This window comes from Macrotis lagotis, chromosome X (genome assembly GCF_037893015.1).
Source record: "Macrotis lagotis isolate mMagLag1 chromosome X, bilby.v1.9.chrom.fasta, whole genome shotgun sequence".
Classification (NCBI taxonomy): Eukaryota; Metazoa; Chordata; class Mammalia; order Peramelemorphia; family Peramelidae; genus Macrotis; species Macrotis lagotis.
In genome coordinates, this window is record NC_133666.1 from 675,698,613 (window position 1) to 675,713,311 (window position 14,699).

The following is a 14,699-nucleotide window of genomic DNA, read 5'->3' on the forward strand; positions in this document are numbered from 1 at the left end:
ACTGGGGCTTGCCAAGAGGATAAGATTCCGTAGGAGATTACAGGAGATCAAGGTCCAGGATTATCCAAATCCTAAACTCCCAGCCAAGACAAAAATGAAAACCTCGGCCCTAGTGCGCGATTTCGACTGCCCCAGAACCCGGAGATTCCAAATGCGATGGGGTAGAAGGCTGCAGAAAAGTAAACTGGGTGCAGGGCCTGGCGGCCTGAAAGGCCAAGGAGCCCACGCTGCCCTTGGTCCCTGTCTCGGATGAGGCTGGTGCTCTGCACGAGCAATCAGAGCAAAGCCATCTGGAGAGTCGCTTTATTCTTTCACCACCACCCCCCAATTCCTGTCACCACGGAGAAAGAAGACCAGTATTCTTCCCCTGCCCACTTAGTAAGACAGCTCTAACCACCATGGTAGCCAGAACGAAAACGAATTGCATCTCAAGCTAAGGAATAGCGGTCACAACCACACGAATAACAGTGATAACTACATCATTACTAGACATAATCATCATCATAATAACCAAATTCTGGACTCCATCAAATATACCGATGAAAATGAAGTATCTGCCTCGAAATTCCCCACTATTAATGGACTAATAACTAATGCTACATAACCGATAACAAAAACAATCATTGTACCCACCAGTGAAAGGCTGAGAGAGTATGCTATGCTTAAATCAAGAAATGACAGCAGACCAACCTCTTGTCCTGGGGGTGTATCTATCCGACCTCCATCAAAACAGATAAAAACAAGATGATGCAGCCGGGATGATTTTGACCAAGAGAGCTACCGCCGCCGCCACGCGCTGGAAGGGACCCTTCGGGCTGCCGCAGTTTCTACAGCCTCCCATTATCCTTCATTATTTTTGGTCAGAATCAGTGTAAATGAAAGAGATGGGGCGGGGGCAGAAGGGAGTCAGAGAAGCCAGGTCCAACGCTAATTTAATTCCAAGTCAGAGAATGTTTAATGAGGTCCACAAAGCCATTAAGACTTATTCCAGGCGAGCTGGGCCGGTTCCCGAACCACCGCCATCCATACCATCGAACGCTAGCGGTCTCTACCCACCGAGATCCTCGGTTTCAGCTGGGGCCCCTGGCTGTTCTGTGAGAGCCTGGGTTGTGGTACAGGGCGCGATCGGGGCCACAGTGAGGGAAGAAAGATGGGTAAGGGGAGGGAGGGATAAGAAAGCCTGCACAGAGATCATAACAAAAGAAATGGAGAAGATGAGGCTAGTAAAGAACGGGAGAGATCGTCGGAGGGAGCCAGAGAGAGATCAGCCTGCCCATGAGCGGGGAGAGGGAGAGATTAGTGGGGAGAAAGCTTTCAAGCGAGAGAGGGAGATCAGACCGGAGAGGAGCCGGGCAAGCTCTCCGGGAAGGAGGGACGTCTGCCGGGAGAGAGCAGCGAGGAGAGGAAGAGAGCAGAGGGGCAGGGAAAGAACAGGCCCGAGAGGGAGAGATAAATGAGGAAAGGGAGAGAGAGAGAGAGAGGCCAGAGGGGGAAAGAGAGGGAGGCCAGCGTGGGGAGAGAAAGGGAGACAGAGAAAAAGAAGCTAACGGTCCAGGAAGACCCCAGCTTGGTTGGGGGCGGCGGGTGGGCGTTCCGCCGGCTTCCGCGGCTTCCCCGACACAAACAACCCCACGCACCCTTCGGCCTCAGAAAGCCCTAGCCCGGAAAGGCGGCCGCGGCGGCCAGGGCAGCAGGAGGGCGAGCCGGCGGGAGGGGCGGCCATCAGCTCAAGCCCCATTTGCTCCGGAGCTCAAGGCAGGAAGGGACGAAGGATATGAGGCTTGACAGAACCAGGCCGAGGTCTGCCGGGGAGGCAAGCCGGCATCTGGGGCGGGCTGGCCCACTCGGAACAGCCGCTTTCTCTCCCGGTGCTTTGGAGCCACCGGCTACCCTGGGGTGGCCGGACGGGTGGGGGGCTGGGGAGGCGAGGGTGGCGGCAGAGGTGGTCCTGGCTTCCCAAGCCTGAAGATGAGGCAGGATCCCCGGGCCCAGTCTCACTGGGATTCCCCACCCTTCGGCTGCTGGATCAGTCCAGAGCCCCCCACCCCCAAGCCTGCACGAAAAGAAACCAGGGAAATTCCTTTGCTCTCACCCCACCCAGCCTGACCCCAGCCAGCTGGCTCGCTAACCCGGGCAGACCCACAGACAGGCGAACGGGGGGTAATGGGGTGGAGGGAGAGGGTCCGCGGGGAAGGCCCGGTAATTACCTTGTTTGTTGAAGTCGGTGCATTTAGCACCTCTCCTCCTCTTAGCAGGGAGATCGCCGCCGAGGAGGGGGTGCGGGCATGGCCCGTTGTTTATTTACGTGTGGATTTGCTATATCTGGCGAGCAGTAAACCCAGCCAGCAAAGCTACACCCACGAATCTCACCACAACAACGTCCCCACCCCCTCCCCTTCTCTCTCTCTCTCTCTCTCTCTCTCTCTCTCTCTCTCTCTCTCTCTCTCTCTCCCCCTCCCCCTCCAAACTCCAGCTATTTCTAGTCTTCTGAGGAGCACCAGAACAGGAGACTAGAACCCCCTTCCCATATACTGGGTCTTCAGTAAGTTCTCTCAGTTGTCCTCATGCTCCACAAGAAGGGGAGGGGGCGGAGGGAGGTCAGAGCACAGATAAGGTGGGGCATTACAGGGCGGATGACCCCAGTTTCCAAAAAAGTGGGTGCCCCGGTAGGTTGCGGATCTGGAAATGCAGTGTGAGTGGAGGTGGCTCCCTCCTCTCCCTCTTTGCCTCCAGACAGCGATGTGAGTTGGAGAAAGCCCGAAGCCGACCCGACTGAGGCTGAGTAGTGACGTGGGGTTGCCTCAGTTCCTCTGTAGCTCTGTGATCACCAGTCCAGCCAAGAGTGATCCCGCTTCTCTCTCTCTCTCTCTCTCTCTCTCTCTCTCTCTCTCTCTCTCTCTCTCTCTCTCTCTCTCTCTGTTTCTTGCCTCCCTCTCCCTTTCTCTCTCCCCTATCATCTCTCTTTCTATCTGATTCCTCTCGAAAGCAAACCACAGACTCTCCACCAAAAAGCCCAGCCCCCAACTCCTTCCCTGCACCCACTTCAATCCCTCCTCTCCAACTCGGAGAGCTGGGGGTTAAATCCAGAAAGCTTTACAAACCCCACTTGCGTCTGCCTGGAAATCATCGAGGACACTAAGATCACATGCAGAATAGAATCTTTTACCGGCATCACTCACTCATACACACACACACACACACACACACACACACACACAATCTCAGCCTTCCAAATATTTTCAATTGTGACCCCGGCAAGCTAGCTCTGACCCCGGGGGCAGCCAGGATAAAAGGGATGCCCAAAGCTGGGTCGAAATGACATCTCTCGGCTCCATCGTCTCCCTCCTACCCACCCCCGCCCCTATTGCAGAGAAAAGTGTAGAAGCCTGGGATCCTTAGAGAGATCAAAGGGGCAAAAATAGATCTGCCCAGCCCTCCCTTCCCCGCAACCCTGGCCGCAGGGACGCCCTGAGGACTTCACTCAGAGATCCAGTGTATACAAAACTCAGCGCCCAGTTATATTAAAATAATCAAACCGTCATCGTAGGCTGGAGTTTGTTTTCATCTCGGGTTCTCTCCTCTCCCTGCCCCCCTTTCTCTTCTAAAATGTATTATTTTGAGGCTAAAGTTGAATAGGTCAAGAGAAGGGTAAACAGACGGTCTGTCGCATTCTCCCGTCTGAAGAGAAACAGATTGAAGGACGTATTTTTGATAAGACTTGGAATAAATGTCAGAGGCCTCGCCCTCTAGCCCTGGATTCTTGTCTTTCTTCTCTTCCCCGGGCTGCTTTGCTTGGGCCGGAGGGCAGCGCCCGGACCTGGCTCGGGAAGCCCCAGCTGCCGGGGTTTCCTAGCCTGCCCTGGAAGTCTGGGAAGAACGCGTTGGACAACCGCGCAGATCTGGAGATTGGGGGGTGTAGGGGCGCAACGTACAGCGGCACCACAGCCCCCGGGACTACCCGGCCCCCTTCCCATTCAAAGGCCGCGGAGGCGATCGTCTTAGAGCCTTAGAACGGGTCTTCTTCGAAAAATGAAGGACAAACATTATTATTAGTAGTAGCAGAACTGGGAGAGCTTCAGTCCCCAGGTCACCGAGGCGGGGATGAAAATTCACCGAAGCTTTGGCTGAGGATCCCGGCCGATTTGGGGTGGCTCTGATAATTGTTCAGCAGACCTTTAGGAAAGGGGCAAAGTCAAGTCGCTTGCTTTTAACGACCCCCCCCCCCCCAATTCTTCCAGGTTCCAAGAGGCCAGACCAAGGCCCGTATATTACGATGCCATGTGGAAAAGCAAAAATAAAAATGAAAACAAAGACGTGTGTGTGTGTGTGTGTGTGTGTTCATTTTTGGAGGGAAAAAAATAAAGAAAAAGGCCCCAATCTTTCTACACACTTGGGGGACCGGAGATTGAGGGACTCGAAATATTCTGAGAATCACTCTTCAGAGAAATAAAAAAAATTGGGAGTCTTTGTTATTCCTTCGCTGGAGGGAGAATAAACCCTTGTATTCTAGAGAAATCGAGAACCCTGGGCAGAGGGATGGGGAAATGTACAAATAAAATTCACACACGCAATTCAAGTCGCAAAATTGAAAACAAAACAAAACAACTTTGAAAAATTCTTTCGCTCAGCCCACATCTCAGAACACAAACATAAGGAAAGTGATTATAATTTGGAAGAGGAAAAAAAGACATATGGAATGATAATGCAGAAAGGCAGAAGGTGAGGTGGGGAGCATCGATTCTGTAATCTCGAGCCTCGGGTGCAGGCTATTGGGAATGAAAAGTTGCTTGTGATTAGAGACTTCCAGGGAAAGGACAACACTCACCTCAGCAACTCCCAACTCTCCTCCTTCCCAAGGCCTTCAGGAGAAGTGGGGGATGTCAGCCAGCTCCAAATATTTCCTTCAGTCAGGGAAGAGATTGGGAAAAAAAAATCAAAAGGGCCCTTTTGAACAGGGGTCTTTCAAGGCAAACAGCCTCCCAGCTAGAAGTCGATTTGTGGTCTCGGACAAATTAAATATTACTGTTTATTACCAGCCATACCCCAATAAAATAAAGAGAGAACAAGGCTATACCTACTATCTCACCAGCCCCTGCACCTATAGGACTCAGAGACGTCACCAGTCACGCAACTAGTCCCGCTGTCATGGTTGACTGGCTCTGCAATGGAAGGTCAATTTCTTATTTGTCTTCTCCTATCTGGCAGGGCTGGGGGCTCCCCTCTTGCAAGCCAAGCCAGAAAGAGCGAAAAATGTTTCAAAAATAAATTTCAAGAAATATATATATATATGTATATATACATATATATATATATATGCATATAGAGCTCTGCCAAGATGGGGTGGCAAACACTCCCGCCAAGCAGAAACTGGGTATGTGTCCTGAAAGGGAAGGAGAGAGGGAGAGAGGGAGAGAGGGGAGGTGCCTTGGGTGGGGGTGAGGGAGGGGGTCCGCAGCACAACTCAGCTCCTTACTCTAGAGAATATCAAGCCGGTGGTGTGGGAAGGAGTTTCTGGTAGCCCAATGGTAGGGTAAGGGAGATTTTATTTTTGGGAGTTATTATTACAAGCAGGAAAACTTGTCAAATGAATGTTGAGACACCTCTCTCCAGCTATATATAGTAAATGATAACTTGAGAGCTGGCAAGGATCTCAGTCTGCCTAAAAACAGAGAGAGAGAGAGAGAGAGAGAGAGAGAGAGAGAGAGAGAGAGAGAGAGAGAGAGGAGAGACAGAGACAGAGAGACAAGGAGAGACGGAGGAGACAGGAGAGAGAGAGAGAGAGGAGAGATGCAGAGAGAAAGAAAGCAAGGAGTCCATCGGAGGAAGGAGAGAAGGTGAGAAAGAAAGAGAAAGACACAGACAGACGAGAGAGAGAGAGAGAAAGAGAGAGGAAAAGAGGCAGAGGAGACAGAGACAGAAAGGGAGACGAAGAATAAAGTAACCCAGATTAATTCTTGCCAAGACAAACTGAACCTCAGACTTTTCCTTTACTTATCTCTCCACCTCAAAAAGGGACTGAAAAATGCAGGAACCTAGAGTTTGGGGGAGGGTGGGAGGTAGGAAGGGGGGTGTCTGGCACCGATGACAATTTCCAGCGGGGTGCGCCTACAGTAGTGTCTGAGTGCGCCGTGGGGTTTATGATCGCGGCTGTTGTTACAAGTATTAACCATACCCATAATACTTTCTCTTTTTCACTCACTCTTAGCTCGGTGACTGTAAAGGCCTTTTCTTCCACGCAAGCAGAGGAGGAGAGATAGGAAGCTGATGGAAGAGGGGGATCCCCCGCCCAGCCTGGCCAAGGGAGGAGAACCGCGGGGAGAGATCAGATGGGGGACCTCCAGGAAGGGTGAGTTCTTTGGGATGGAGGGCGTGGGAGCCTGTCGAGACTTTGACTTCTGACAAATAGATATGCTCAGATGTAGGGACTCTTTTTTATCTCCCCCCTGCCCCATTGCAGTTTCCCTTCCCCTCCCAAAGAAGCAGCTACAGAAGAGGCAAAGTGCCGGCACAGTCTCTAACCCAGACGGTCCTGTCCGACTGGGTAGGAGCTAAGCCTGAGCCTGTTCCCCAGCTTCCCTGTCCACCGGCCGGGGTCTGGACTCTGGACAAGAGTTCATTCGGATTGCTGTTGTGGTCCTTCGTAATCGGAGGTACATAAAGCAGATTAATCTGCTCCAGCCTCAAATTCCGATGGATCCAAGGGGGAGAGCTCAGGAGACAGGCTCCATTTAGGCTTTCTCCCGACCCCCAGGACAGAGCAAGCTGGAATAGCATAGCCGCCGTTGTGCGCCCCCTTTCCTCACCTTCCCAAGTGGATTTTGACTTTTTTCCACGCTGTCCCCCAGTCAACAATCTTTCCCCCCACTTTTCCCATCAGGAGTCTCAACCCCGGCCCATTGTCTGTGAAGAAGATGGAAAGTCCTACCTGCATTCTAAGACAGATCAGTTCATTGGGTAGGGCCGGCCCCTGGATTTGTCCAAGGGAGCACTGGTTCTGATTGGTGGGGAAGCTTCATTTCTACCTTTGGGAAGTCGGGGTAGTCAGGAAATGGGACTGGAAGCCAACATCTTCAACACAGAGAGAGCCAAGAAAGGCTAATCCATTCCGCTGGGAGGCTTTTGCTTTCTCCTCCAATCGCTCCTGGCCCAGCCACCGGACAGGAAACCTCGGGCCGGAGTAGCCGGTAGTCTTCTCTGGAGATCCCCCTAACAAAGCTTCCCCAATCCTCGGAGCCGCATCTTAAAAGGAGCCCAAAGGCTCCGGAGGGCGGCATGGTGTCACAAGCCCCTTCCCCTCCCCCTCCCCACCTCAGCTTTTTTTTTTCAAAGAGATTTTGAAATGGGCAGACTATGACCTTCCCCAAACATGGGTCATCGTTCCGACCCAAGGAAACTCAGGGTCTCCCGCTACCCCCCCCCCATTCCCCGTCCCCGCCCCGAGTGAAGGACCCACGGAGACACTTTTCCTTGGCAGTCCCAGAAAATTTGGGACTCGAGTCTCTCTCTCTGCTTTGGAAAACTGAGGTCGAAGATGGGAACTGAATCGAAAAGTTCAGAGAAAGTGTGGCAGGCACTTCCGGAAAAGGCCCGCCCCAAGACTCCTTATTCTTTTCCAAGAAAGTCTTTCAACGAGTCTCTCGTTTCCTCCACTCGGATTCCCATTTCTCTTTGTTTTTCTCTATAGCTGGCTATGATTGTTTCTCTCCATTTTTTTTTCTTTTTCTTCTCTCTTTTCCTTCCTCTCCCTTTTTCTCTTTCTTTTTAACTTATCTTCCTACTCTCTTCCTTTCTTCCTCTCTCTCTTTTGCCTTATTTTTTCCTCTATCTCTTCCTTCCTTTTCCCATCTAAACCTTTCTCTGTCTTTTAATCTTTTCTTCATTCTTATGTCGTTTTCTCCTTCCTTCCTTTCTATCTTCTCTCCAGACCGCTCCTTTACTTACTTTGCCATTTTTGTGCGCTTTCTCTTCATATTTTTCTTTTCCTTTTTCCGTCTTCCTCTTTCTCCATCTCCCAAAGACTGGGATTTCTTTTTTTACGGTGAAGAACTGTCTCCTCTCTCCCGAGCACCCCTCGAACACGATTTTTAAAAATAAACTGGCTTGTTGCTGAGCCAATGCAACATTAAGCTTCCACCAATTCACTTTTCTGTCCGGCGCTCGGGCGGGGTTGGTTGTATTTGTTGTGGAACCCAGGGAGCCAGCTTCTCCTTCCATGTCCATTTTTTTCCCTAGTCCCATTCCTAGCGACAACAGACTCTTAGGCACTTCTGGAGACTTCGGAATTCGCGGAACCTGAATGTGCTTATTCGTGATCAGATTATAGATAGACCTTGATATAACTGATGAAGAGGAGGAGGAGGAGGAGGGAAAGGATAGTCATTAATTAAAAGATAGTTTCTTTAAATGTTTGATGGCGCCTTTTCTGGACTGTGAAAGGAAATTAAAACTTCGCTTCTAATTTGAAGGAGTAAATGTCCTAAGGCAATGGAGAGAAAACCCGAGATGGGCTGGAAGGGGAGAGAAAGGGGCAGACAGGAGCGATGTCTGAGTGACAAGGACCAAACTAACCAGGTGGCCTGAACACCACCCCCACGGAAGGAAGGTGATGGTGGAGGTGCTTGGGTCAGAGGATGTTCTAAGCGCGAGGGCCCTGAATGGTGAGCCCGCCGAGCTGCAGGCATAGTCCACTAATAACCATTCCGGGAAGCCCCAGAGGTGCACAAACCGCAGCGGCAAAGCCCTGAGATCTAACCCCCCCCCCCCCGGGACTCTGCCTAGACCCCAAAATGACTAGAGAGGGCAGAGAAATGATTGGGAGACCAGGGATCCCAATAGAACAGAGCCCAGAGAGGCTGCGACCAGGTCCAAAGTTTCTTTCTGCTACCACAGATTCCCAGCAACTCTGGGAGAGATGTAACATCAAGAGACCTGAAATGAAAAGACCTCAGGGCTCAGAAAAAGCTCTTTTTCCCTTAGCTCATGAGCAACTCGGCCTGTTCCCCTCGCTATTGTCTTATTTTCTCTGATCCAGCTGAAAACGGCTTGGAAAACGACGAGGAAGCAGGGCTTCGTGGGAAGGTCCCTAGACCTCGAATCCAGAACATTCGAGGTTCACGGATTTGCTTTGCGATCTGTACCAAATCCTTTTACCTTCTCCGAGCCTCGGTTTCTCTTTTTGTAAATGAAAGACTTTAGACTAGATGAGGCAACTTTTTCCTAGCGCTATGGCCCACACCCTAAGGAGGCAAAAGCACACACACTCTAGGGTTCACACAGGGATCAGTGGTCATTGCGAGCTATTTACGATCCATATTTCCCTACCTATGTCGCCTTATTTAGGGACCCAGACAGGGTCCGACGGCCTAGCCAAGGACGAAGGTCAGAATTCGCATCATACGCTAAACCCGGTCTTTTCATAAGATCTACCCTCTACCCATCTTTCCCTCCCCCAGTTCTCACAAAGTGAAAGGAGGAGAGGAGACGTAGGGAACAACCCATCCTCTACCCAGCCCTTCCAGCTTGACCTGGGTGTTTTGGCCAAAGAAAGAATCTGGCTAAGCCGCGGCAGTTTTGGCGGTTCCAGAGCCTCAGCGGGTTCCCCATAGGACCCATAGCACCCAGGAGTTTCCAAAACTCACCAGTGAAGGGGACTCATGGGAAGAATATTAAATTTGGAATTAGGGACACCCGGGTTCGGATCCCCAGCTCCCTACACAACCTCTAGTAATTCTTTTTCTCCGCCATGAGCCTCGGTTTCCCCTTCTGTGAAACGAAGGGCTGGATCTAACCTGACGTTCTTAGTCTTCTTTGTATCCTGAATCTCTCCAGTGGTCCACGGACCCTTCTCAGGATCATTTTTTTTAAAAAAAAACTAATCGAAACAAATGACCAACTTCATTGCAAGTGAGTGAAACTGAAGAAGTAACTCCCCCCATTCAAGTTCACGGACCCTTTGAAATTCGTCCCCAGGACTAAGACAATCTCCGAGCTTCCTTCCCACTGTAATTCTAGTCTATGATATGAGGCCAGTCGTTTCCTTTATCTCCTCGGGCCTGAGTTACTTCATAGTTAAAAGGCATGTGTTGGACTAGTTGACCTCTGAGGTCCATTCAGAACCTCGGCTCCTCTAAATACTCTGGGAGTCCTAATCTGGAGCTGCCCAGACTGAGCGTCAGCCTGTCGGTGCGTTGGCCAGAACTCTATCTCTGGGCATCAGTCCTTCCGTGGGGAGAACAGGAGGGGAGAGAGATAAAGGAGCGGCAGGCCCCATCTAGAAGAGAAAGGGAGGGCTGAATGTGAAAGCGATCCATCAGCAAAGCACTGCCATTGCCCTTGAAGGGGGACCGGGGAGGGCCAGGGGGAACCCGGCGCCCCCATCCTGAGAGAGTTGGGCGAGACCTCTCCTTTTGCCTCCTTCTCTTCCAGGGGCTCGGGTTCTCACTCCAGCCTCAGACCTAACTAGCAGCTATTGGTGACTCCCTACAGTGGTCAGACCAAGAGAAACAGTCGCAAGGTCACTTAAGGGGCGCAGCAGCCCGTTTCGGATTCTGTATTTGGAACACGGGGGACACTCGGACGATCCTTGGGGAGGCGATGAGAGGTGAACGAACTCATCCTTCTCTCTGGATCACAGCTCTCTTGTCACCCACTCCGAAACCCCTAAAACTGCCGAATTCCTACTATTCCAGGATCGAACACGTAAGAGCAGCAAATTGGAACCCCTGGGGCCACCCGGACCAATCGCCTCATTTTGCAGTTGAGGAAATCGAGGTGCAGGAAAGATTTGAACAAAGGTGTCACACAATGAATAAGAGACAAAGCAGCATTCGAATTCAGGTTCCCGGACTCCAAATCTAGACTTCTTAAGGTCACCCTCTGCCATCGTAGCTTTATTTCAGTTATAAGAATACAAAGACTTTACGGTGGTAATAATTTTAAATATAGCCAGCTCTTTATTATTTACACCCACGAAGGCACAGAAACCAGAGAATCTACTAAAGTTGGTTAGTCTCCAAGTCAGTTAATTTTAAATAAATGAAGAGAGTGTGGACATGAGAACTGAGGCGAGCCCGGGTTCCAGTTCCGTCTCTGATTCATGCTTAGCTATGCGACCAGGAGCAAACCATTTGGACTTTTGATGTCTCGAAGCAAGTCTCAAAGACGCAAGATTGCTTCTGTGGGTGAAGGGAGTCTCCTCGACTCACGTGTTCGGATCCAGTGAAATAATATAGCCTATTAATACTATGTTATTAGAAAAGAATACTAGAATAGTCACTTTTTTTCCAGAATCTGATCTCTATCAACTCCAGAGGGGGGAAATATAGTAAGAAGACTAAAATATAACTAATAACGTTCCTGATGAAGACACTGCCATTGTCTCAGACTTGAAACTAGAAAAAATGCTCCTTAAACAACTTAGGTCTGAACTAATAAAAATAAGGCATTGTATTTGCCCAGTCTGCACTTCCACATACATCATCTCATTTTGTCGTGCCACTGGGGTCAGAATTATTATTCTCATTACACACATGATGAAACCGGGGTTCCCAAACTAAAGTCAAATTAACTCAAACCAATCCAAAGTCCGACAGATATTGAATGTCCTGCTATAGAAGGCACCATTATTATGGAAAATAGTGTTACTGTGGTAGGCAAAATTGTTACTGCATGCCTTCACAGTTTGAGGCTCCCTAGGCAAATGACTGAGAATATTTTTATCATGTTGGTCGACTGTTATTGCTTCCTTAGAGGTCAAGAAGTTCCTTGGACTGAATTGTGTCTTTCAGGCATAGAGTAGCCCCCAAAGACTCAGAAAGGAGTTATTTAGAATTCTTTGCAGGTTAGTAAGAAAGATGCAATTAGTAACAAAGATTGCAACAATAGCAATCAAAACAGTGATAATAGGAGAGTATGATGACAGTCTTGCTATCAATAATAAATAATCATTTCCATCTTGTAGCACATTGTAATTTGCAAAGTCCTTTCTTGGATTTCATTCACATGAAATCTTCACACCAGTAGAAATGATTGCTCCCATATTACAGATGATGATAATATTAAAAAAATAATCATGGTAACAGCTTACATTTCTGCTTTACAGCCCGAAAAGTCTTTTCCTACCCCCCCCCCACCACAACCATTTGAAATAGGGTGGACAAATATCATGAGCCCTCTTTTACCTTTCAAGTCAAGGAAGTCAAGGTGATAAAATGATTTGTCCACGGATCCTTATAGAGTTGAGATCACTGTCACATTTCCACTGTTCCTTTCCACCTTTCTCAGAATCGATAACAAAGACACTAGTACCCAGGGTACAAGAACCCCACTGCAAACTTGCAGCAGCCTGTTCATTCCCTAACATCAACCAGTCTCAGTTTTCCATTTTCCCTCCCCCACTTTAGTCGCAGTTTCAGAGAACCCTGAGGCTGGAATCAATCCCTCACAGCACCCACAAAACTTTTGGCTCTTAGTAGGTCTGTCTTTGTCTGGCACTATCATAGTTCTGGAATCCCAGTTCCAAGATCCTTCTCCTAAATGAAGAAAGTAAATATGGACCGCAATCTGTGAATTCCCCAGGCAGAAATAGAGAGAGGTGAAGGAAAGGAGGCAGTATTATTGTGGAAAGTGTTATTTTTATGATAATATTATGGAAGAAGAATGAAACCATAAGGGCATTACTATGAAAGTCTGATGATGGAAGCACAAGAAATTATTGTACTGTTATGGAAGACATTATTGTATTATTATGGAAGTGAGCTTTATTTTGATAGCTAGCCGTAAGCAGACAGTGTAAGCCAGAGGATAAAGCAGTACAACTATAATCAGGAAGAGTTGTTTAAATACTGCTTCTGGTTCTTAAATACTGACTGTGTGACCTGGACCAGGAGCTCTCTGAGCCTCAGGTCCCTTTTCCATTAAATGGGATTAATAAAGCTGCAGTTTCTGTTTCCCGAGTTTGTTATGAGACTGGGATCTTTTCTGAATCCCCAAGCTGCTACCTTCTGCTAAATTACCTTGAATATACTTGCTTAAAGACTTGGTGGTGCTCTCCACTAGAACGTAACCTCCTTGGGGACAGGGCCTGTCTCCCTTTTGTCTTTGTATACACAACAACCGACAGAGTACCTGGATGTAAGTGTCTAATAAATGCTTGCTGATTAATTAATGTGTGTTAAAACTATCCAGTGATTTCAAATCACTATGGAAATGTTAGTTGTCATTATTGCCAAGACAATTATCATTATTAATATTATTATTGTTATTGTTATTATGATATGGAGGACAGGGACTGTTTCATGCTTGCACCTTGCAGGTGCTTAGGTACTTGCTGAGTCAATAAATCAATCATTGAACTGGAGAGCCCTATTATGAAAGACAATATTTACTATGAATGGGAAAGAAATTAGGGAAAGCAAAATTATTTAGGAAATACAATATTACTATAGAAAAGAGTATTAATTTGGGGAACCTACACCCATGGAAGATAGCAATTCTATAAATAGCATTGCCAGGGAAAACAGCATGTATGTGGAAGAGATTATTGTTACAATGGCAGGAGAAAAACCTACCCATTTTGGGTGGCAGTGATCTTTAGGAAGAGATTCTGAGCAGTATTCCTTGGCTATATAATTTCTTTCCTTCTGAGAAAGACAGGAAAAAATAGTGTTGTGTAAAAATAACCTCCAATTTGATGTCAGAATTTTAGCTTTTCAAAAAATATTCTCTTAGATAAATACAATTCTTGCTTTGGATCTCAGTTTCCTTGTTAGCCAAGTATCCATACCTCACCTTACTTAACAGACTAGGTGGTGAATTATAAATGAAATAACATATCGAGCCAATGGAAATATAGAGTAAGTGTTCCAGGGAACTTCCGGGGTGAAGGCAAGGACAAGGTAGGACAGGACTGATTTTTCCCCATTTCTAGTTTGCCTTTAATACCCTGTTGATTTAGAATTTAAACCAATGACTCTTAAACCAACCTCCTAAAGAAAGAAGACCTAGGGCGATCCAGGAACCAATCTCTCTTTTCTTTAAATTTTTAGTTTACACACAGGCCTGAGAGTCCAAGGTAGCCAGGGAACAATGATTAGTGATCTGCCATAGGCTAAACCTCAAAGTTTAATGTGGGGCTCTCATTAAACCAACTATGTGTCTTTGGGCAAATCACTTCCTTTCTCTGCAACTCAATTTCCTATGTTTTTAAGGAAGGGAGGGAGAGAGGGAGAGAGGGAGAGAGGGAGAGAGGGAGAGAGGGAGAGAGGGAGAGAGGGAGAGAGAGAGAGAGAGAGAGAGAGAGAGAGAGAGAGAGAGAGAGAGATCTCCCCTCTGTTGTCCCCCAGCTGTCTTCTCAGTTAATCAGATCCTACTATTAAACACCATTAATCACCTGTTGTGTACCAAACTAAACAAATGTGCTAAGCACTGGAAATACAAAGAAAACAAAACCCCCCAAACCTATCCCCAAAGAGTTCTCAGGCACTGACCTCACTATCATCTTGGAAAATGACAACAGAGACTCAGCAGCGCTTCCAGTTCCTCAGTACAATCCAAAAGACATGTTATTAAGTTTCTACAATATGCCTGGCTCTGTACTTGGTACTGGCCATCCAATAACATCAGAAGTGTTCCTGCCTTCAAGACAACTTCTCTAGCTCAGAATCTGAAAGCAAAACTCTGGGTCAACAGGGGTCACGGTC

At 48.1% G+C, this 14,699-nt stretch overlaps 1 protein-coding gene and 1 long non-coding RNA gene across 3 annotated transcripts in view; one reads left to right on the top strand and one right to left on the bottom strand.

The window, feature by feature from the left end:
- TBX5 (T-box transcription factor 5) overlaps positions 1-5,266 on the bottom strand; it is a 57,660-nt gene extending 52,394 nt beyond the window's left edge. Inside the window, exon 1 of the mRNA XM_074205853.1 lies at positions 4,826-5,266. The gene's annotated coding sequence lies outside the window, so the exon portion shown is untranslated. The remainder of the gene's footprint in view (positions 1-4,825) is intronic.
- Positions 5,267-5,735: 469 nt separating this feature from the next.
- Positions 5,736-12,751, top strand: LOC141497930 (uncharacterized). Of its 2 annotated transcripts, none has more exons than XR_012471489.1 (3): positions 5,736-5,834; positions 6,206-6,346; positions 10,689-12,751. It is a non-coding gene; the product is annotated as an uncharacterized LOC141497930 (long non-coding RNA). The 2 variants fall into 2 exon arrangements; XR_012471490.1 differs by lacking the exon at positions 10,689-12,751 and adding an exon at positions 6,878-7,289.
- Positions 12,752-14,699: the final 1,948 nt, after the last annotated feature.